Raw genomic sequence first — 24,355 nt, 5'->3', positions numbered from 1 at the left:
TGAAATACTTGAGTCTTTCGGTTGTCGGTTGGGAGACAGTGAATTGGCCTGAACGTCCCCCTCCACAGGTGACCAATCAGGGGTTTGTTTAATCGCTACGAACCACGGATGCGGACGTGGTTAAAAGTTTCGATCGGTTGCAAGTACTGTCCTTGTTCAAGCTGGAAATGCCCACCTCTGGCCAGTGGACAGCTCTGCAAGTTGCATCCAGAGAACTTTCGACGTGACCCTGGTCTGTGACAGCTTTCTTGCCCTCTGGTGGGTCAAGGTATTCCAGGCCCACCGGGTATACTTCCCACCCCAGACCTGGAATCAGCTATTTCTCTGAAAAGTCCCGGTTTATTTTGGTAGGAAATTGTGTTTCAAGACCACACTGTGGACTCCAGGGACGCTCCTTTCTTTCTTTTTCTTTCTTTCTTTCTTTCTTTCTTTCTTTCTTTCTTTCTTTCTTTCTTTCTTTTTCTTTCTTTCTTTCTTTCTTTCTTTCTTTCTTTCTTTCTTTCTTTCTCTTTCTTTCCTTCTTTCTTTTGACGTTTATTTTTGAGAGAGAGAGAGAGAGAGAGAGAGAGAGAGCATGAGCAGGGGAGGGGCAGAGAGCGAGGGAGACACAGAATCTGAAGCGGGCTCCAGGCTCTGAGCCGTCAGCCCAGAGCCCAATGGGGGACTTGAACTCATGAACCACAAGATCATCAGCTGAGCTGAAGTCAGATGCTTAACCGACTGAGCCCCCCAGGCGCCCCGATACACCAGTATTTCTTAACTATGAAGTGCTTCATGAGTTCAAACTGATACTTCCAATCCCAAATCCAAGCCTACAGTATTTTGACTTTAAAGGCTTGTCTTACACCTGCTACCCCTTTTCTCCCACATCCAGAATTCAGGCTGCAAGGATGCAGGGGATAATGAAATCACAGCATCTCGTGTTACTGCCACAGGTGTGGCCACGGAGACAACCCGCTGTCTCAGGCTCTCTCCCTCTTTGCTCCCGTGTCCGAGTTTCACCTGCGCCTGCTGTCCTCGGTCCTCATAGGCGTCCCTTGCTTAGCCTTGATTCTAGAGCTGACCTTCCCTCGTGACTTTGCCTGGTTGCCTGCAGCTCTTTCTCTAGACGATTCTTCGGAACCCTCAGACCCCGGGAGTAGCAGTCCCTGACTGCCGCTGGCATGTGTGTTTCCTGCTGGACGGTCTGTTCTGCTGGAGGCTTGGCATTCGGCTCACATGCGCTTCGTCGAGTCTCTTAAGTGTGCTTCCCCGCTTTTCTTCTGCAGAATGCGTTGCCACAGAAAAGTCTGAAGACAATCGAATTATTCCTGTAGGTCCCTTGCTCTTTTTACCCAAATTCCTGGAGGATTTTTTTCCTTTTTTTTTTTTTTAAAGATTGATGATTTTACTAGAATGTGTCTTAGTGTTGGTTATTCTGGGTCGGTATTCTCAAGGGGCCCCTGGGTGGCTCAGTCGGTTAACCGTCTGACTCTTGATTTCGGCTCAGGTCACGATCTCGAGGTTCGTGAGTTCGAGCCCCGTGCTGGGCTCTGCACCCACGTCACGGAACCTGCCTGGGATTCTCTCTCTCCCTCTCTCTCTGCCCCTCCCCTGCTCGTGCTCTCTTCTCAAATAACCACTAAAAAATACGTACTTTCAAACACACGGTGCTCTCTCTTGACCCCCTTCTCGCAGGGGTGCCTGTTACCCACATGTTGTGTCTTCTCTGTCAGCTGACCTCGGGGCGGTGAGGGTTCTGCCTTCTCTGGTTCTCTGGAACGCTTTTCACCTGTGTCTTTGTTTCTTTTTGATTTTAAGAACGTTCCCCCCGTTCGCTGTTTTATTTCTCGTAAGGCTTTATCCCCTGTGCTCTTTCTAGTTTAGACTTTATTTCTGAAATTGCTTTTTCCCTTCATTTTAACTCTTTCCTGAGTGTTGTCTCCTTGGCTTTTCATTTCTGCTTGACACTGCTCTGTTCCTGGCTTTTACCGTGTCTTTAACAGCTCACTCTGCAATGCACGGTAGGTTATCTTTCTCCGTTTTCGCTTCCTGTGGGTCACTTCCGGGTCCTGAACACTGGTAGGTCACAACTTGGATCTGGTTTGCGGTTTGTCTTCCTAGAAGGCTTTCATTGTCTACCTGGGGTGTTGGTGTTCCTTTTATTCTCTCTTTTTAAATAATAACTCCGCATGGAATTTTATGTCAGTGTTTTCCTGTGGCTCCTATTTGGGCAGGATGAGTTGATTTCTGAGCTTTTAGGTGTCGTGGTCCCGGGCGGCTTCTCTAATTCTCCTGGAGCCAGAGACACCTGGTTTGGTGTCTGAACGTGGGGCTCCACGGGACTCGGCCCTCACACCTCCCTTGCAGCCCCTCGCACTTGCCTGCTTTTGGATGGCGAGACCCCGCAGGGCCGAGGCTGTGCGTGCTCCCCAGTGCGTTCCCGCGGCCACTTGAGGGCCGTCCCATTCTCGGGTCCCTCAGCTGCCCGGCTGCACCTTCCTTTCCGCCCCCGTAGGTGTAGACACCTGACGTGCAGGTCTAGGGTCCTTTGGAAAGGCCCGGCCGGCCTGCGCACCTCCAGGCCGAGCCCCACCCTGCAGGAGGGGTGAAGTGATGACCTCCAGGGGGGCTTAGGTAAAGCGAGACCAGAGGGGCCTGAGCCCCCTTTCCCGGGTAAAACCTGAAAACGCTAAATGTATCCCCGCCTGCTTCTGTGTTGGGGTTCGTGGAGACATCTTTAGCTGAGTCTTGTCACAAACGCTGTTCTTTGGTTTGGCCCTCTACTCGTCCTTTTTGTAACGTGGGGATCCGGAGATATTTAAAATTAGCTACCCCGAAACTTTACAAGTCCTTCTGTTTCTCTGCCTGTCTCATCGGTTCCTCCCAGTAACCCGGACGCAGGGAGCAGCGTCCCACGTGACAGGCCAGAGGGTGAAGCAGCCTGCCCTCCGCCCTCACCTGGCAGGTGGCTGGAGACGACATCATGGGCCATGAGAGCACCTGGCCCTGCACCTGACGCCTAGTGAGCCGTCAGGCTTCCCTCACTCGCTGAGTGCCTACTATGTGCCAGGCTCCTCGCGAGGATGGGGTGGGCACCTCATTCTCTGGGCATCTCGGGCTGGCCCCCCCCCCCCCCGCACCTGCTGATTCTGCACCCAGACACCTGGCTGACCAGCCACGGCCCCAGGTGGGGCCACACCGCCACTCCCTGGACGACAAAATACGGTGTGGTCTCTACCTTCTCCCACGCCCATCCGATGTCCATACAGCTAGAGCCCTCTGCATGCCTGACAGGACCAGGGCCAGGACGAGCCCCCTGATGGGACATTCTGGAGCCTCTGGCCCTTCTTCATCTCTGTCTCTCTGGCCGTATCAGAGCAGTTCTGTGTGTGGGCTGATGTTCATGAGATAGCAACCACTTTGGGTTTCCCCTAGACTTCCTGCCACCTGCAGCACCTCCCGGATCCAGCCACAGCCTGGGCGAGTGTTCAGAGCTCCTGGCCCCGGGGACGGGTGATGCAGCGATTCACAGAGCAGGCTCCGCACGCCTCCACGCTCTGCAGGAACACATGGACGGGACGCACCTGCCCGCCACCCCCCAAGTCTGCCTCTAACAGAGGGAGGGCCAGCCCACTTCTGTCCCCAGCTGAGTCCCCTGTGACGGTGGGGTGGGGGTGATGAAACCCCAGAAAATTCAGGGGGAACTGAGGACAGGGGGAACTGAAGCCCTTTCCTGCACCTTGGCTCCAGGCCTGAGGCAGCTCAGAGCGTGACGGAGCATGGTCTCCGCGGGCACGGCCGTGGGCAGACCCACGGGGCACTCAGCTATTCTCTGTAGGGACCAACGCCCAGGGTGACAGAAATGAGGTCAGTTCAGCAGTGTCAGGGCGGATCGATGACAGCTCCGAGGGTTAGAGAGCCCACGCCCATTCCCCACAGCCTGGAGCCCAGCACAGAGGGGCAGCCGTAGGGGACCAGGCCTAAGCCCAACCCCGGGGAACCAACTGGCCACAAACCACGCTGCATGGAGCCCCGGATCACGTGCAGCGCCTGGCCCTTAGCAGGAGCCGATCCCATTTGTGGGGCCGGAAATCCCACGGAAAGATCAAGAAGCAGGGTATCGTGGTCCGGTCACCCAGCAAGACGGTGGTGATGCCGGGGTCTGGCCTGGGGTTCTCTGAGCCTGGACCCAGCCTGCTACCTTTTCTCACGTGCCCCCCAGTGGGCCTCCAGCGCCAGCTCTCAGCTGGTCCAGATGTGGCAACATGGCCTGGACAGGCCACAGGGGCCCCGCGGCCAAGAGAAGGTGCCGCTGTTCCCAGGGAGGCCTGGGCCCTTGCTGGGGCAGGGAGGGGAAGCGAGTCCCAGGTGGGTGCCGCGTGGCTCAGCAACGCAGAGTGTTCTGGAGGGAAGGACCTCCCGCCCCGTCCCTGTCCCCCTCTCCCTCATCCCAGTCCTTGGAAGGCCCCTGCCCCTCCACCCCCAACCCGCCCCTGGAAGAGGAAAAGCCTCACAAACCGGTTCCCCAGGGTCTGGCCTGGCCCTGGGCCCCAGCCGTCCCCCTGCCTGGGTTGGGTTTGACTTCCTGATGGTGGGGGTGGGGCTACCTGGGCCCCTCCCACTCTCAATTCAAGCCCCTGCAGACCGCCAGGGGCTGCTCGCTGGTTCACCAAATCCTGATTGTGCGCCTGCAAGGCGCAGGCTCTGGTCCGGGTGGGGGTGTGTAGGGAGCTGAGGCGCACCCCTGCCTTTGTGGGGCTGAGGTCCGGGGCGGAGACGGCAACGGGCGAGATGAGGCACTAACAGCCGCAGCTGAGTGGCAGGTGCTGTTCTAAGCGGTCTGTTTATTACAAGGCAGGTGACGGGCAGGTGCTCCCGATGTAGGCACATTATTGTCTCTGCAGATGAGCGTCTGAGGCCCGGAAAAGTGTCATAGCTTCCCAGGGTCTCACGGCCAGGACGTGGCTGCCGTGGACCGCATGCTTGTGTCATCCCCAAACCGTGGTGACACCGTAACCCCCAGGGGGGTAGTGTAAGGAGGTGGGGCGTTGGCAGGTCATCGGGTCAGGAGGGCGGAGCACAGAGAGAAGCCTGTGGACCAGGAAGAGGGCCCTCGGCCAGAACCCCACCCTGCGGGCTCCCCCCTCTCAGACTCCCCGCCTCCAGACCGAGGACAAATGTCTGGTTTAAGTCCCCTCCCGCGGCCCCCCTCCGTCGGTGGCGCTCATTACAGCAGCCCAAGCTGGCCGAGCAGGGGCCTCCCGAACCCCAAGTCCGTGGCAAATACAGAAAATAAATAGTATGTTGGGCGATGGTAAGTGCAGAGCAGAAAAGTCAGCGTGTGTGCGCGTGTTCCTATCTCTGTGCACGGGGACGTGTATCGCCGTGTATGTGCGTGTGCACACGCGTGTGGGCCCCAGCGTGTCTGTGTGTGCATGCGTGCGTGTGCGTCTTTGTATCTCAGGGTGCGGGTGTGAGTGTGTCCCCGTGTGCCCTGCGCACGCCCGTGTCTGGGCATGTTGGGGGAGGTTGGCGCCCGTCTCGCGGCCGGCACCGGCCCTCCGTGGAAGCTCCCACTTGACCCGGCTTGCGCCGCGGGCTTTCCCAGGCACGCGAGGCCACCTCTGTCTCCTCTGTCTTCACTCCCCTTTCTGTGCCCGGGGCCTCAGCTGGGGAGTCCGGCCCTGGCAGTGAGAAAAGTGGTGAGGAGGAGGCCAGCAGTGGGACTCCCGCTGGGCGCCGTGCCAGGGCCTTCGGGGCATCTCCCCCAATCCTCCCGAACCAGGAAACCTCCTTGTGCCCACGTGACAGACCAGGGGTCTGAGGCCAGCGGAAGCAGAGTTACAGGACCAGGGTCCCAGAGAACAGCCTCCCTGCACCGCGTCCCCTGCCACCAGACCTGGGGGTGGCTTGCCCCGGGGCACACGGACCTGGAAGCCAGTCTCCTCTCTGCTGCAGCCCAGGCGGATGGGCCCATTCGTTCGTTCACCATGCATTCATTCTCTAGATGAGGCGGCAGGTGGTGCCCTGAGCCCAGAGGAGTGGCAACCCCGGGGGCAGGGGCTGCACTTCGCTCCCGGTCTGCTCCTGCACTGAGGGAGGGACAAGAACACTCCCCTTGACAGGGGGCCGGGAGATTAGGGCCAGCCCCTCCGCCTGGAGCACATGCTGCCTCCTTAGATGCCCCTCCCCTCCCGCCCTCCACATCCCCGGGGAGCCCTGGTCTGCAGGGCCAGCTGTGGGAGGATGAGGCCGCCTGAGCAAGCAGACGGACATTGTCACTGGAAGACCCCAGGGGTGGAGCCAGGGCCCCATCACCCACCCGGCGGACTCACCCTGGCAGCTGGGCCGTGGCTCCCACCAGACGGGGTTGCACCTGGGTGGGCTTGGCAGGGAAATCTGCGATGTGGGAGGCCCTCCCTGCTCGTGTAAATGGCACGCATGGGGAGGTGCCCGGAAGCCTGCCGTTTGGAGATACCCCGGTGTAGACAGGCGCGCCATGACCGGCTGCCGGGGCGGGTGAGTAGATGAGAGGTGCTCGGGTACTGAGCCCCTCTGCACGCTCACGTGTTTGTGCTGTTCCCGCCCTTGGCACATAGTAGCTGCTCCGTAAGGATGTACTAAGCGAGTAAGTAACAAAGGATTTGTTCTGCTTGGTGGCACTGGGATTCCAGGGGGTTCTTCTTTCTTTTTCGCCTATTAAAAACAATTTTTTTTTTTTGCAACAATTACACAGACTTTTCAACGTGAGAAAAAAAAAACCCACAGTGATTTCAAAACTTTGTCGCTGTACATCTGGCCACAGGGACGGGAAGGGGCTTTTGGGCAAAAGCAGCTTGCAAGTCCCCTAGGGTCACAATGACCAATGTGACATCTGCATGTGGCCGAGCTGTGGATCAGCCTGGAAAGAACCGCGCCGTGGGGAGCCGGGAGAGCAGTCCTTCCTTTGCTCGTGTCCGAAGACGGGGCTGTGGGGCGCAAGAGACGTAGGGCTCCAGAGCAGCTCCCTTCGCTCCCGGGGCCTCAGTTTTCCCACCCGTGAGATGGGCTGATGGCAGAGCCCTCTGTCCGTGATGAGAAGGGGCGGGGCCTGGCCCCTCCCCCTCCCCCGCCACCCGCCGTGTGCTCAGGGTGGTCTCATTTCCTTCCCTTCTCCTGCCCTGCTGCTCAGGCTTCAGCAAAACTTTGCTGACGCTTGTTCCTTTCTGCAAGGTCACGAGCTGTGGCACAGGCACCCAGTTCCCACATCACTGAAGCTGCCCAAGGAGGGGGACAGGGCAGGGAGGGTCCTCGACCGGGAGCAGGGCTGACCCTCAGCCCAGGGCTGGGTCTCCACTCTGCCCCTAGCAGCGGGCACCGCACCCCTCTGTAACGGGGTCTCAAGACGGCTCACTCTTCCCATGGGTGGCTGTGCCCAGAGGACCCTCGAGCCCCGGCCCAACCTCCTGCATGACCGCAGCTCTGCCCACAGCCCCTGTCCCCGCAGCCTGTCCTTCTCTGCAGGCCCAGCTGGCCCCGAGCAGAGCCAAAGCCCAAGGAAGGAGCTCGGGTCCTGTAGTGGCTGCTTCTCTTCCTTGTTGTTTGGGAGGAAGAGACGCATGTAAGGAGTAACTTAGGAGGCCTGGGGCCCATCTCTGTGTTCACCTCCTACTCTGCCCGTCCTGCTCCTTGTGGCCTGGCCCGTGCGCCTGCGGTGTCCACGGTGAGGCCTGAGCGCCGTGGACCACTGTGTGTGGGGGTTCGGCGGGACTCCAGGGAGCACAAGGGAAGCTGCCCGCTTCTGTGGGCACTGGGGACGGGCACCTGCCCAGGGGGACGCAGCAACCGCGGTCTGTTTGTGCAGTGCTCCACTCTGCTGGCCGGAACAAAACGCATTTGCGTGCACCACGCACGCAATACAAATTGTACAATTCGGGTGAGTCCGCACAGAAGCCGAATACTCGCATTTAAGTTCCACGATATAAAGATGCGTGACAAAATTCTACATTTTATCTTATTAGCATTATTAATTTTATCAGTACTCAGTCACCAAATCAATGATGTAAAATTTCAATTTTTAATGTTTTGCTACCGACAACGACATCAGCTAGCAAATTAAAAACACCAGAAGTCAGGGGGGTTGAAAGGGACGCGACCAGGTGCCTCTGGGAGCCCCCCACGCTGACTTCAGGCACCCCCGGGGCGGGGAGAGGTGACCCCGTTCCCGACACCACCCGTTCAGACCATGGCGTCTGTGCTTTTCCTTCGCAGCTCGTTCATTCACTCAGCAGCACGCAGGTCCTGGGACGGGGCTGGGAGGAGTCAAGGTGGAGGTCAAGGTGGAGGTCGGGGCCGCGGGGGGCACTTCGGGAGGCCAGCAGCTGGCAAGGTGTATGGCGTGACAAGAGTTTCCGGGCGCTAGCGGGCGGCGCACACCCCTTCCCGTCCCCGTGCCTCAGTTTCCTCACGTGCAAACCAAGTGCGTCCCGCTGCTCTGACAATCCAGGCTCCAGGCGGCACCTTCCGCAAACCGGAAGCCCCGAGCCCTCCCTGCCCTTCCTACCGCGTGGTGTGTGCGCCCCCCAGCGGGAACCGGAACAAAGGGGGCCAGGCCTCCTCTCGGGAGAACAAAACCGGCTCTGCCCCTTTGTCCCTTCCAGCTTCCCTGGGGCCTTAGGGATTGCAGCCTCCACGGGGGCCACACAGCACGGCTCACGGTACCAAACGCACTACCCTTCGACCCCGCCACTCGACGTCTAGGAGTTTTCTCTCAACACGTCTACGCACGCGTGTTGGAGACGGGGAGTTGATCTATGTATCAGGCTCTCCGTGGAATAAATACATGGTGTCAGATAAATACAACGGAAATAACAAATGTGCCGTCACAGGAAGTGGGCACGGTTGCCGGGGCCTGGGGGGCTCAGTCAGTTAAGCGTCAGACTCTTGGTTTTGGCTCAGGTCATGATCTGGAAGTCTGTGAGTTCGAGTCCCACAACAGGCTCTGTGTTGCGTGTGTGGGGCCTGCTTGGGATTCTCTCTCTCTCCCTCTCTCTCTCTCTGCTCCTTCCCCACACACGCTGTCTGTCTCTCTCAAACAAATAAATAAACTTACAAAAGAGAAAAGATATGGGGCACCTGGGTGGCTCAGGTAAGAGGTTAAGTCAGCTCAGGTCATGATCTCACGGTCTGTGGGTTCGAGCCCCGCGTCGGGCTCTGTGCTGACAGTCCGGAGCCTGGAGCCTGCTTCGGATCCCCTGTCCTCCTCACTCTCTGCCCCTCCCCCGCTCATGCGTGCTCACTCTCGCTCGCTCTCTCTCAAAAATAAATAAAACGGAGTGCGCATGAATTCTCCCAGGAGCCACCGCTCTTCCTCTTCCCATAAGTGGCCTGAGGCGATCTCTGAAAATGGTTCGCTATTCACTTGACCCGGAAAATCCGACAAAATCACGCAAGTCATCAGGGTCAAATCTTCGTGTTCACTTTAAGAACACGCGGGAAACTGCCCAGGCCATCAAGGGTATGCATATCCGAAAAGCCACCAAGTATCTGAACGATGTCACTTTGCAGAAGCAACGTGTGCCATTCCAACACTGCAATGGTGGAGTTGGTAGGTGGGCCCAGGCCAAACAGTGGGGCTGGACACGGGGTCGGTGGCCCAAAAAGAATGCCGAATTTTTCCTGCACATGCTTAAAAATGCAGAGAGCAGTGCTGCGCTTAGGGTTTAGATGTAGATTCTCTGGTCATTGAGCACATCCAGGTGAACAGAGCCCCCAAAATGCGGCGTAGAACTTACAGGGCTCACGGTCGGATTAGCCCATGCAGAGCTCTCCCTGCCACATTGAGACGATCCCCACAGAAAAAGAACAGGTTGTTCCTAAACCAGAAGAGGAAGTTGCACAGAAGAAAAAGATATCCCAGAAGAAACTGGAGAAGCAAAAACTTACGGCCCGGGAGTAAATTCTGCATAACATACATGCAAATAAAAGTAAAAACGGAAAAATAAATAAAAAATAAATAAAACATTTACAAACAAAAAAAGTGAGCACGTTCTTCATGAACCCACACGGAGCAAAGGTGCTGAGCTGACACCTTGTTTGGGTCCCCAGCTGTGCTCCCTAGATGAGGGTTGCCAGCAAGAGGGGTGGGTGCTGACCCTGCAGGGCCTCTGAGGATCAGTTGCATTCCAGCCGTTCCAGGAGAGGGAAGGGAGGCCAGAGCATTCGTTCTCCTCCACCTCCGTCTTTGGCTGAGGACCGCTCTGGGGAGAGGAGGCTCCCCAGCCGCTTCTGAGTCTCTGCATGTGTAGACGAAACGGACTCTGGTAGCCCAAGGTCAGTCCTTCAAATAAGGGCTGCCCACCCTTGGGAGGGAAAGCCCCCCAAGCCAAACTGAAAGAGGGGTGCCTGCGCACACTCACGAAGTCTGAGGAGCTGTGGGCACAGGAGGGCACCGCGCCGATGCCACCTGCTGTGATCATTAAGGACAAAAGCAAGGGCAGAGCAGTGTGCATCCACCCTCATTGTGGGCATAGGTTGCAATGGCTGTGCTGAGCGACTGTCACACTGAGTGACAGTGGCAGCTGCCTCTGCGGAGGCTCGCAGAAGCAGGGGGGATCCGGCAAGTGACTTACTTTTCCTTGTCACCCTTCTGTACTTTTAAAAGAAAATTTTGCACCACGTACAATTTTTACCTGCTCAAAAAATAAAATGATATTAGAAACCAACCTTGCCATGTTGATGACTCAGAACACTTAACACTGTTAAGACAGCAGCACTCTCCAGGTTTGTGTATAAACACTACACAAGCTCTATCAAAATCTTAGACCCAGATTAGACCTTCGCTTCCTGGAAAGTGCTTTGTCTACGCGTGCAGGGAGCCAGAAGTAGCTAGGGACTCGCATCTCCCTAGAGTTACCTTCTGTGTAGAAATGGACAGGCTGACCCCCAAAAGTCACATGGCAATTGAAGGGACCCAGAAAAAAACCGAAACAATCTTGAAAAAAAAAAAAACCAAAACAACAAAGTTGGAAAACTCACACTCTTCGTTTCAAAAGTTACATGAATAATGGTAATCGGAGGCTGTGTGGCACTAGAATCAGTGAATGAATCGGTCGATGGAACAGAATTGAAGGTCCAGAAATAAGCCCTCACGTTTATGGTCAATTGATGTTTGGTAAGGATGGAAAGAATAATTGTTTTCAGCAAACGGTACTGGGACAACTGGATGTCCAGATGCAAATGAACGAAACTGGACCGCTACCTCACACCATCCACAAGAAATAGCTCAAAATGAATCGAATATCTAAATGTAAGGGCAAAACTACGAAATTCCTAGAAGAAAACACAGGGGCTAATCTTCATGATTTTGGATTAGGCAGTGGCTTCTTAAACATGACCCCAAAAGCCCAGACAACAGAAGAAAATAACAGGCAAACTGGATTTCATTAAAAGTAAAAACTTTTGGGGATGCCCGGGTGGCTCAGTCGGTCAAGTGCCTGACTTCGGCTCAGGTCACGATCTCATGGTCTGTGAGTTCAAGCCCCACGTCGGGCTCTGTGCTGACAGCTTGGAGCCTGGAGCCTATTTCAGATTCTGTGTCTCCCCCTCTCTCTGCCTCTCCCCTGCTCTCTCTCTCTCTCTCTCTCTCAAAAATAAACAGTAAAAAAAAAAAGGTAAAAAAAAAAGTAAAAACTTTTGTTCTTCAAAGGACACCATCAAGAAAGTGAAAAGACAATCCTGATAAAGGACTTCTATCAAGAACATGTGAAGAACCCTTAAACTCAAAAATAAAACGACAAACAATCCAATTTAACAACGGGCAAAGGTTCTTCAAAGAAACTGTACAAATGGCGACTAGCACATGAAAAGATGCTGAACATCATTAGCCATCAGAGAAGGGCAAGTCAAAACCAAAATGAGACACAACTTGTATCGGTCAGCTCAGCTGCCTAACAAATACCCAGATGGGGGTGGGGGAGCCTAAACAGAAACTTATTTCGCACAGACCTGGAAGCTGCAAGTTCAAGATCAAGACGTTAATAGGGCTGGTTTCTGGTGAACCTTCTCGTCCTGGCGTGGAGACAGCCACTTTCTCACTGTGTCCTCACGTGGCCCTCCCCGTGTGTGTGCACCCACATGTGCCCGCACACATGCGCACGCACACAGGTCTGCTCTCTCTCCTCTTATAGGGACATTGCTCCTATGGGGTTAGGGCCCACACTTATGGCCTCATTTAAACTTAATTACCTCCCTATCTCCAAACACAATTGCACTGGGAGATAGGGCTTCGACATATGAATTTGGGGGGACACAGTTCAGTCCATAACCCCACTCACACTGGCTTATTCAAAAAGACAGATGATACCAAGTGTTGTAGAAAATGTGGAGGGGTGGCTCCGTCACTTAAGTGTCCAACTCTTAATTTTGGCTCGAGTCATGATCTCACGGTGCTGAGATAGAACCCCCGCGTCAGGCCCCATGCTGAGTGCAAAAGCGGCTTAACATTCTCTCTCTGTCTCTCTCTCTCTCTGCCTCTGCCCCTCCCCCTACTCATTGCTCTTGCACGCTCTCTCTCAAAAATCAAAATAAAAATTTTTAATGTGGAGGGTTCAGAACCTACGTGCTGCCGGTGTGAGTGCCTCGCTTTGCAGTTGTATGCCTCAGGAAAAGTCAGCGTGAGATGAATTTTTGAGGGGCGCCTGGGTGGCTTCAGTTAAGTATCCGACTTCAGCTTGGGCCACGATCTCTCGGTTCTTGAGTTCAAGTCCCATGTTGGACTTCCTGCTGACAGCTCAGAGCCCGGAGCCTGCTTCGGATTCTGTCTCCGTCTCTCTCTCTCTGCCCCTCCCCTGCTCATGCTCTGTCTCTTCCACTTTCTCGAAAATAAATAAACATTAAAAAAAATTTTTTTAAAAAGATGAATTTTTGAAAACCGAGGATTCTTATTTTTTTTTACCATTATTGTGATAAAACACACATGACATGAAATTGACTATTTTAGCCATTTTTAAGTACATGGGTTCAACAACGTGACGTAAATTCAAACTGATGTGCAACCGTCAGCACCGTGCACCCCCAGAACTTTTCCATCTCCCCAAACCAGCACTCAGTCCCACGGATACAAAATCCGCCCCGCACTCCCCCCACCCCCACCCCCACCCCCTCCCACACGGGCTTAGCTGCTTGGCGGTCGCCTGTGGAGACCTGGTTCTCACCTCAGCTCAGCACCCGTGCACCCTGAGCCAATGGCATTGCCTTCGTGAGTGTTTCCCGTCTGTGACCGGGAGCTGATGACAGCACCCACCGGGGGAGGGGCCGTCTCAAGGGTCAAATCAGATGATGCAAGGGTTGCTAAGCAAGAAGCCTGCCCTGGGGCTGCTATGATCCCGCAGGATCTCTCCAGCCTCCCGGCCGCCCCCCTTCGCCCCTCGCTCTGACCCCAGGGCGCCCACGCCCCTCTGCATCACCCCACTTACATCACCAGCATCTTCACTCAACGGCTCTCTCTCCTTGGGCTCCCCCCAGACGGAGCCCCCCTCCCCGCTTCCCAAATGTGAACGAGTCAACTTTACTTGACGTTGTGGGTTGAATCGTGTCTCTCCAAAAGATATGTTCAAGCCCTAATCCCTGGTACCCGTGAATGCAAACTTGTCTGGATATAGGATCTTTGCAGATGGAAGCGAGTTCAGATGAGGTCAGACTGGAATGCGGTGGGTCCTAATCCAATGACAGCTGTCCTTACAAGAGGGAGGTCTGGACCCAGACACACAAGAGGAGGATATGTGACCATGGGGGCGAGTTTGGAGGGATGTCCACGAGCCAAGGGGCACCAGCGAATGCTGGAAACCACCGGAGGCCAGGAAGAGGCGAGAAGGACCCCCTCCCAGAGTCTTCTGAGCCTTCAGACCTCTGGCCTCCAGAAGGGTGGGACGACACATTCCTGTTGTTCCAAGCTGCTACTTTGTGGTACTTTGTTACACGGCCGGAGGTGAGGCATACACTTACCCTGTCCCTCCATAGCATCACTTCCCTTTAACGTCTCCCCTGGTCCAATGCTCTCCCACCCTTCCAGGTTAGCCTCAAAAGCCTCCTTTTCCTCCAGGAAGCCTTCCCTGAGCATCATTTCCTCCCCGCCCTTTCCTCCCCCGTTGCTTCTGCAAGTATGGGCCCCCATCCCCCAAATCTCATAGCGCTTTGTACCCGTCTGAACACGTACCGCGTTCTGCCCTCAAGTAAATGTGGAAAAGGAAGATGCTTTCTGGAAGAGGTGACCCTGAACAGGGTTTGGAGGATGAGTAACTACGATGTGACAACTTCGTACCAGTCACTGAGTGCATTACTTAGCCATGTGTTCATCCAACAAGCGCTTATGAAGGGACTCTTGCACTCGTTCCCCAGAATGTGGCCCCAGAGCCAGGGCAGCCCTTTTTCTTCTCTGGCTGGGCCCCTCTACTCTCAGGACCTCCTAGCAGCCCTGGGCCAGGCTCAGTTTGAGTTTACGCCCAGGCAAGGTTTGTGACTCGAAAAGGCAGGCATTTTCCACGTGTGGATGGAGCCTTGGGGACGGGAGCGTTTGGCAGAAAGGAGGACAGAAGGCTACAGAGCCTCCCGGGTTAGTGAAAATAGGACCGCTCTGGGTTAGAAGCACACGGGCTAGGGAGACGGTCCTGGTCCCAAATCCCGACCCTGCTACTTTCCAGCGGGGTGACCCGGAAACGCTGAGGCTCTGGGTCTTTACCCGTTAAGTCGGGGTACGAGTGCCTGCGGGGTTCAGGGGGCCACCTGCTGGGCGGCGAGCAGCGACTCTGCCTCCTGCAGTAACCGGAACGGGCCAGCAGGGGTCTCCAGAGCGACTCGAAAAGCGGGGCTCTGGCGACCACGCTGGGTGTGCGGAGGCCGGAGGGCGGGAGGGCTGAGGTTCTGTTCACCTTGCGCCCTGCCTACGGGTCCCCCAGCAGATGGGTCCCCCAGCAGAGCTGCGGGGCACAGCGGACAAGGTGGGCTGGGACACTGGGTACTGAGAGGGCCTCAGATTGGGTCCCGGGGACGGAGCTGGGTGAGGCCGGTTTCTACCTCCGGGGGCATCTCACCGGACCACAAGCGATGCCAGCCCAGGCCATGGGGGGGCGCCACAGGGCTCTGATGGTGATAAGACCTCGTGCTCGGTGGAGCTGCTTGTGCCCAGACACATTGAACTCATGTGATCCTTCCTGCAACCCGTGCTACACAGGAGGAAGGCCAGACACGGAGGGGCTCAGGAGCCTGCCTGAGGTCGCACAGCAGGCAAGTGGCAGAGCTGGGACGAGAACCCAGCTGGTGTGGTAACACTCACATTCTGACCACCCTACGCCCGGTGGAAGCTGCCCCGTTTCCCTCATTAGGTGGGGATGATGGACAAGGACAAATTAGCAGAGGAAAAAAAGAGGAAAGGTGTTCCCGCAGAGGGAACTGCATGAACGGAGGCCCAGAGGCAGGAGAGAACAGGCAGACGGGCAAGTCGTTCAGAGGGGCGTCGCAAGAAGCAGGGCACAGAAGGACTGCTGTGGAGCCGAGTGCAGGGCATTGGCGAGGTCAGGTGGAGCCTCCCCTGTGGCCGTGGGGTGACGCAGGGCTGGGGGGGGCGGTGGGAAAGGCAGTGAAGAGGCCAGCATCGTCTCCAGGAGGAGGCTGTGGCATGTTCGGGCGTCTCCGTCAGGCCTCTCCCGGTGACCGGAGACAGAAATCATCGGCAAAGGGTGATTTAGGAAGAGGCTCTGGGAGCCCCTCCTCCACGGGCAGCCAGGAGTCGGCCCCTGAAACTGAAGTCAGGGCACGGAAGGCCATCAGGACCCTGTCTGTCTGTCCTGCCTGCTTCTCTCTGCCCCCTGGCTTCCTCCCTCCCTCTCTCCTGCACCTGTTCTCCACGTGGCAGTGAACGTGGCCCCTTCAGCTCCCAGCGCAGGCATGAAGTCCTACAGAAGGAAACCGCTGGCCCGACACGGGGCAGATGCCCATCTCAGACAGTTCTGCTGTGGCCGGCGACAGGGTCGTGTGCAAGTGTGGCCGGTCCCTGGGAGCCACGTGGATGAAGTTGGGAGAACTGGAAGGGTGGGAGCACGCCACACCCCTGGGGACGGCACACCCCTGTCCCGGCCGGTGCTTGGAGATACCTGCTCTCGGAGTCCAAGGCCTTTCGCTTGGGTAAATGTTGTGAGATGGCCCCGCCAGCTGGACGGGTCAGTCCTGGGCACGGCTCCACCCGCGTGAGCTCGCCTGTCTCGCCGGCGTCTCTGTGCCGAGGGCTGGAAGGCATCAGGAAGATCCGGGTTCAAATCCTGGTGCAGTCACCACAGTAGATGAACAACGGCCACAAGTTCTCTGACATCCTTTCTTTGAGAGGCAGGCCCGCAACTGCCTGACCAGCAGGATACGGTGCAGCGGACGCGGTTCTTATTTCTGGCTCCGGGCTTCTAGAGGGAGGCGGGTTCTTGTCTCTTGGAGCACTGGCACTTGTCTCTGGAACCGGGCTCTCAAACTGCAGGGGAGCCCCCGCGACGGACCCTGGGCTTGGTGGCCGGGAGTCGCCGTCCAAGAGGCAGACCCCCACCCAGCGGCCCTGGCTGACGCCACGGAGCACGGGCCAGCCTTCCTCGCCGAGTCCTGCCCAAATGCAGACCGGGGAGCCAGATAACACGGTTGCAAAACCCCGCTGAGTTTCGGGGTGGCTCGAAGTAACCCATCACCTGTGTGGCCTCTGAAACCTGTTTTCCCGTCTGAAGAAGGGAGACAGAGTGTTCGTCGCAGGGTTGGGGGGCTGGGTGAACACTGGGCATCCAGAACACGGGGTCCGTGCTGCCCTGCTCGCTGCCGTGGCCCAACTCCCAACACGGCGCCGAGGGAGTGACTCCCATCTCACAGGCACGAGTGCTGAGGGCACTTGCCCAAGGTCACGCGCCGCGAGCCGATGAAGGAGGACTCAACCCAGGTGGGGGGAACGGCGCCGCCCCAGAACTTTCCAGAGACAGCGTTGCCTCTGCAAAGCACACGATCCCAGACGGCCTTCTGGTCCTGCTGAGTTTTCTTCTTTTTCCGGAAGCCTCCTTCTTCCTTTTCGAGGAATCCCATTTTCCCAAGAACGGCTCAAGCAATGCTCCCGCCCTCAAGTTGAAGGGCGAATGGGCAGATCCTCTGGGCCCAATTCTCTCTCTTTTTTAATGTTTATTTATTTTGAGAGAGAGAGAGAGAGAGAGCGGGAGCAAGGAAGGGGCAGAGAGGGGGAGAGAAGCCCACGCAGGCTCTACCCTTGGGAGGACAGAGCCCGAAGCGGGGCTCAAACCCATGAACCGTGAGACCATGACCTGAGCCGAGACCAAGATTGGGACGCTCAACCGACCGAGCCGCCCAGGCACCCCAACAGGCGGACCCAGCTGAATTCCAGGCCTCATCGGCACTATTACTAACCCCTTGTACTGATGGAGAAACTGAGGCAATTTGACCAGGGAGCCAGAGGCGGACCTGAGATCTGAACCCGGGTGATGGGGCTTCCCAGGAGAGCTTTCAACTCAGGCTGCGTGGGCCTCAGCGGGGATGAGACAGCGTCGAGGACCCGGGCCCTCCCCTGGGTCCCACCCCAGGCCCCGCCTCCCGCCCTCTTGCCCTCACCCTCCTGCCCTTGGGGGCTGGCAGCTACAAGACAAGCCATCCCCTTCCTCCCTTTTCCTGCCAATTTGCAGGCCAATTGCCCCCCACATAAGGGTGTCCCCTGCCGGGCCCCTGCCCCCAACCTCACCCACAGCTCAGCTCAGCCCTGCATGCCCGCAGCTGCAAGTATTTCTGTGCTCTGTGGCTGCACTTGACTGTGAACTCCCTCCGGGCAGGGACAGCCCCCGTTTATTTCAGTGACCCCAGCACACAGAGCTCAGACAGGAGACTTGCAAAGATCCCTTTGCATCGGTCCCTTTGGGTCCCCCCACTTCTGATCCCCTCCCATGCCCATCCTCACGCTGGGGGTCCTGGGCCACCGGCTGCCCACTGTCACAACCTGCCCACCTGCGTCTGTCCACTCTGTCCCTGATGGTCGCGCTGCTGCCCGCAGAGCCCCCCCAGGAGCTGATGTCCGCTCTCCCAAGGGTTCGAATGTGCACCAGGCACCCGCACCCCCGTGTCTAACGCACCTCCCACCTGCTTGTCCCTCCCAGACCGGTTTGAGGACCCCAGCTGCAGGCAGAACTTGGGAGGCCGGTGACAAGGTGGGGCTCAGGGTTCGACAAGGTGCCTAAGGCTGTAGGGGAGCCCTGGGGGTGCTGTGCAGGAGCAGGGGCCTCCAGGGGACGAGGGAAGAGGTGTAGAGGGGGGTGTCGGGAGCCGGGTCAGTCAGGACCTGGCTGAAGGTCTACCTCTCATCCAGTTAATGCAGGAAGTCAGTTGGGAGTTTGCAGACCCTGAATCGATGTTCTTTTCAAGGTTAAAAAAAAGAAAAGTCTGCAAGGAAGGCAGGCGCGCAGAAGCGAAGAATAAATAATGATGCTTCGTATTCTGAGCCATAGACGGGGAGAGAAGGCCCCCCAATACAGTGTGACCCCACCAAGGTCACCAGCCAGGAGGGATGGGATGCCAGGTCCAGATGCCAGATGCCGGAGCGAGGAGATCCCCTTGCTGGACCCAGACCGCGGCGGCCTGCTGTGACCTGTTAGTCGTTAGGACAGGGACGCAGTGCATTGTAATGGGACCGTGCTCTATCCGTGGCTATGGCAGGGTCATACACACGGCTGGCAGGGGGCCAGGCAGGTGGCGGGAGGGCAGGGGGCACATTGGTGCCACGGCAGGGCCCCCGTCTGTGCTGAGAGCAAGCAGCCACAGGGTGACAGGTCACTCACCCAGAGGTCACTGGGCAGGGACACAGGGGCCACGGGCAGGGGCAGGTTCCATTTCCAGCTCTGCCCCTTTTCTGCTGTGCGCCCTCGAGGAAGTCACTCACCCTGTCTGTGCTGAGTGGCCTCGCCCTTAAAATGGGCCATGACTGCTCCTCACAGGAGTGTGGGGTGATCGTGTGCTCCCTGGTCACCCACCGCCTCACCGTCCTCCCTCTGAGCCCTGCAGGGACTCCTCCAGTGTCTTCTGGACGGGGCCACTGCTCTCTGCGTCTCCTCCCTAAACGGCACCATCACTGTCCCAGCAGGATCCTCTCCTCACAGCACACGGAGTCCGAGCTGACGTTCAGGCCCCTCGTCGGACACTGAAGCGGTGAGCCGAGACTCCGTGCACCGAAGGCCTTTCTGGGGGGCCGAGTGCCCACCTGGCATCTGCACCCCTGGGCCTAACGGCCTCCCCTGGGGGCTGCGGTGAGGAGCACGCCAGGTGGGTGGCCAGGGGCGGATGTTCACGGTGGCGGGCCGGGCGGACACAGCCCAGGGAATACTCAACAGTCGCAGCTGGAGTGAAGGAGCCTGTCCTTCCTGGGGGAAGGGAGACAAGAGAGAAGGCCAGAGGTGGCCCAAGGCGGGGGATGGGGGGGGGGCAGGGATGGTGGGAGTGTCCCTTCCCCGGGGCTGTTGCGACACATTAGTGCACACTTAGGGCCTAAACGCCCGTGGCTGTTCTCTCGCGGTTCCGGAGGCCACGCGTCCGAACTCAGATCCGCCGACCAAAATCAGGGTGTTCTCCGGGCGTGCGCATCAGCGACTCTGAACAGAGTCCCTTCCCCGCCTTTCCAGCTTCTGGAGCTGCCTCCACGGGCCTCGGGGCCCAGCCTCCAAGTTCAACGCCAGCAGGTAGCACCGCGCCTCCGGCCAGCATCGCCTCTGTCCGCGTCGACGCTCTCGTGAGGGACACTTGCGATTGCATTCAGGGCCCATCCAGACGGGGCAGTGCTCCGAGTTCAAGATCCTTAATCTAACCGCATCGGCAAAGTCTCTTTTGCGAGGAAGGTAGCGTTCACAGGGTTCAGGGATTGGGACCTGGCTGTTCTCGCAGACCTTCATCCAGCCGACCACAGTGTGTTAATGGCTGTGGGGCCACCACGCCCTGTCCGTGGCTGTCGTTTATGATGGACTTTGCCCACGGAGCCGGCGTGCAGCCTCAGAAGCCTTCTTAACCCAGCCCGCACGCCACCATCACCAAGAGGCTAGGGTTGGTTCACAAGGTGTAACTTGGGTGCCTTCCCACGGTAGGCATTTGAAATCATTTGGTTAACCTGAACCGTGAGAGAATTTGCTGGGCAATTTCCCCCCAGTGTTCTCTTTACCGTAAGAAATATGTTAGTATATTCTTTCAGCAAAGAGTTGTGTGAAGGTAGAACGCATATCCTTGCAACTCCTGTGAGGAGAATGATCAAACCCGTGTGTCTTAGGGTGGTGTGCCAGAACCCGTTCCATAGCAGGGTGGGCGTGGGGGGCTGCGGGCTGCTGGATCAAACTGGTCCTGATGCCAACCACATCTCCTCTGCCTCACCCGACCCCGGCCACACTGGGATGGCCAGCTCCGTGCAGGCGCCCACTCAGAGGTGTCATGGGCTGGGCCCACCCGGATACCACCTACATCCTCCCCAAGGCTTCTCCCAGGGTGGGAGGCCCTGGGGGCAGCCCCCAGCAAGGACTGGACAGAAGCCAAAGTTTGGATGCCCCCGGCAGACGTCCTGGGGTCATTTCACAAGCTCCTTCGTGGCTGCCGCAGGATAGAACCCGGGTGACCGCGGCCGCGGCCAACTTGAGACCCGGGCCTCGGTTCCCCCTCCAACCCTGCTCCCTGAGAGCGGCCATCCCTGAACCGGTCCCTCCTGGTTCCCGGGCCCGGAGCCGTCATACTGACCCCTTGGAAATCAGAATGCGGGATGATAGCGGTTCCCCTTTGGGGGCGTCTGCGTGGGGTGGGCCTCACCCTGGAACACTGGTCAGGAACGGCTTTCTCGGAACCAGTGGACCCTGGAAGGAAACGGCGTGGTCAGAAATGCGCGTGTGTTAGGTGGCTATTGCTCTGTAACAAATTCCCCGACAGCAGCCATTTCTCCCTTGGGTCTGAGGGCCTGGGGTCCGGGAGTGACCTGGCTGGCTGTTTCTGGCCCAGGGTCTCTCACGCTGATGCAGCCCAGGGGGTGAGCTCGGGCCACACCGTCTGAAGGCTTGGGCGGGCCGAGGGGTCCTCTGCAGGGCTGTCCTCACCACGCAGGACTCTCCAGGACGCGGGGTCCCTGCAGGTCATCGTGGCGGCTGGCTACTGGTACGTAACGGTGACACTTGTACAACCCGCGTGTCTGAATCAGACAGAACAGGTTGATTTGTGTGCAACGTTGCATTTTCCTGTTCAGCCACCAGAGCCAAGGCACCCTGGCTTCCTTCCTTCGCCTCCTGGTCTGCTGCTTCTCCATCAACATCCCTGGGGAGCCCCCCGGGGCAAGAGGCGAGCGTGTCCAGGATCGACCTCGTGTTCACCGTCCCCTGGGCTCCCACTGCCTGTCCTCCTCTTGGAAACTCGGTGCATCCTGGAGAGATAGCCCCGACCGAGCGCAGGGCGGGGTGGGGGTGGGGGTGGGGGTGGGGGTCTCCCGGGGAATATTTTCCTGCTTCGCTTCTGTAAGAACCAAGTAAGTGCAAAATCACTTACTTGTTTCGAAGCCTCATTACTAAACGCTAAATATCATTATTTATGAAATGCTCGTGGTTCATTCTATTTTTAAAAGTGAGCATCGGATGTGTGAAGCCTTACGTGTAAGGAACGGAGCTGGACTGGAATGGAGAGTGGGCGATGGGACAGTACCTCCCGGAGTCTGTGCATACTTCGTCAGAGAGGCACGGTGGCCCTGTGGTCACTCGGACTCAGGCACGTGGTCAGGAAGAGGGGGAGTGGACGTTTGGACTAGGTTGGCCAGAGCCCAAGCCCTTGGCTGGCCCCCACGTCCCCTGGGCCACAGCTGCCCAGGAGGGGGACAATCTGCAAACAATATTGCCCCTGGGTCCCACCCCACATGTTCCACGTGTTGTAGGGCCCCACGCCCCAGCCTCCGGCCACTAAGACTTTTGGGCCCCCTTCCGCCCCCAACCCACTGGGCCTGGGGCTCACGCTCTGCTGGGCTTTGCAGCCTGGCTCTGAGCCACATGCTGTGACCTGGTTTGTCCTTCCCAGAGACTCCAGCCCAGCCCCGGCCATTTGGCCTGAACCAGACGGTCCCCTCCACACGATGGAGTCTGGAGACAGCCTTTGGCCCCACTAGGGCCGGACCCCTCTGGTCTCTAAGCCCTCAGCGCTGTTCCCGACAGGTCCTGTTTCTTCACTGAGTGCCTACTCAGGTGCTGTGCTGGGCCCTGTGACGAGGGACGCCTCGTTCCTGCTCTCAGTGAGGCTACGGGGACATGCAGAAAACCCAGTAAGTGGCCGAATACGTTGGGCACATGGTCACGAGTGCCTCCTGGCAGGTCACTGAATTCTGTGAAGGGGCTACGGGAGTGGGGGTGGGGGAAGGGCTTTCCAAAGAAGTGACATTTAGGCTGAGATGAGAGGGAAACCCAGGAGTCGGTGGGGCACATAGCAAGGGGAACAGAGCACCAGCGTAGGGAACAGCAATGCACAGGCCCTGAGGTTGAAAGAGTCGGCACAGTGGGAGGACTGGGAGAGGCCAGCCAGCTGGCTCCTGGGCCCCGACCTCACCTCTGGGACCCCAACCCGCCCAGGGGAAACCAGAGATAACAAACCTGGTCCTCGCAGTGGAGCCGCCCTCTGTAAGAACTCAGAGCCTCTGTGTGCTCAGTGACTAGCACCAGTGTTAACAACAGTGTAGACGGGCGGTGGGGGCAGCAGGTGCAGTGCCTAAGCGGGAGGCCAGGCGTGGGTCCTGAGGCCGACCCTTCCTTGGCCCGAGACTTGGGGCGAGGCAGGCCCCTCCCCAGGTTCTGGTTTCCGGGTGTCAGATAAAGCAGTGCACTGGGGAACAACGCCCCCCCACCCGGCCGAGTGTCTATTTTGTGCCAAGCACGGGCTAAGTATGATGCACACACAGTCCCCGTGTGCCAGGAGAGTGGGGCTCAGGGGTGGGTGCAGGAGGGACCCTGGGTCTGGGCTTCCACACTCTGTTCTCACCCAGGCCACCCCCTTGCTGCACAGGAGCAAAGGACCCAGAGGGCGTGCCACCAACACGCAGGACAGGGGGGGCCTGGAGGCTGAATGGCAGACGCTGGTGGGGTGCTGCTGTCCCATGGTCACTGGAGGGGAACGGGGCCCTGGACCGGGGGTGGGGGGCCTCTGCGCAGGAGGAGCTGGGTGCCGGGGAGGGGGTGGGTAGGGACACCTGCTTAGAACCTGGGGTTCCCCCCAGTCTCCCTAAATGAACTCGGCCCAGGAAAGGTCTGGAGGTCAAGAGCTGGACACTTGAGGCCCTACTGTGTGCCGGCCTGTGTCTCTGCCCAGCTCCACACTCAGCTCCGTGGGGCCTCCTTCCTGTTTCCAACTTGGCCTCCTTCTCCTGGTTTCCAAAACTTCCAGGAAAGGGCAGGAGGAGGGAAGCGGTGGGGTGGGTCGGGAACTGCCTGTTCTCCCGAGTTCCACTGGGACAGCCCAGAAACTGGGGCAGGGAGGCCCAGACTGAGAGGGAGAGAAGAGAGGGAGGCATCAGGAGGGGAAGGGAGGGGAAGGAAGGAGAGGGAAGGGGAGATTGCGGGGAGCAGGGGGAGGGACAAGGAGGGGGAGAAGGAGGGGAGGAGGGAGAGGCCTGATGGGAGGGAAGAGGAGGAGGGGAGGGAGGGGAAGGGGGGTAAGGAGAGGAGGGGGGGGAGGGGAGACCTGGGATAAGGCAAGGACACTTGCTGGGGGGAGGGTCTGGCATGAACGGCTGCAAGGAGGGATCTGTGCGTGTGTGTAGCTGCGTGTGTATGAAGAAGTGTGTGCTTGTGAGAGAGGGTGAGCGACGGTCTGTGTGTCTGGGTGCAGGTGTGAGGGTGCAGGTAGTGACGGCTGGGAGACACCCACCCGGAGGATGACCTCAACGCAAACCCAGGCTTCCCCAAGGGGCGGAGACCCTCAGGGGAGGCCCCTCGTCCGGCTCCCCTCTCCTGCCTCATCCCTGTTCCTCCTGGGAAGGCCCAGGGTCGCTGGGCAGGACTTTCTGCAGGAGGCTTGGGGGGCAGCAGGACCCCTGGGCCATGGCAGGCAAAACCAGGGGAAATGACCTTGCCCTGCACGCATGTGAGAGAGTGTGTGTGTGTGTGTGTATGTGAGTGTGTGTGGCTGGGTGGGGAGGTGGGGAGGTGGGGAACGGGGACACGGATCTCCTGGCTCAGTCCCACCTTCCTTCTGCTGGTTGTCCCCCAGCACTGACCCACTGTCACCTGAAGCCACACCCCCAGCACACCCTCTGGGACCCTGATCACCACAGGAATGCTCCTTCCCGGGACCCAGGCTTCACACTGGCCAGCTCCCCACCCAGGCGGCC

General features: G+C 58.1%; 1 pseudogene; it reads left to right on the top strand.

Moving 5' to 3' along the window:
- The first annotated feature begins 9,253 nt into the window (after window positions 1-9,253).
- Window positions 9,254-9,919, top strand: LOC124507489 (60S ribosomal protein L17-like; annotated as a pseudogene).
- Window positions 9,920-24,355: the final 14,436 nt, after the last annotated feature.

Source organism: Lynx rufus, unplaced genomic scaffold (genome assembly GCF_022079265.1).
Source record: "Lynx rufus isolate CCGP_SWC_20201006 ecotype Redwood Valley unplaced genomic scaffold, mLynRuf1.p SCAF_12, whole genome shotgun sequence".
Classification (NCBI taxonomy): Eukaryota; Metazoa; Chordata; class Mammalia; order Carnivora; family Felidae; genus Lynx; species Lynx rufus.
This window is presented reverse-complemented; position numbering and strand designations above follow the sequence as displayed.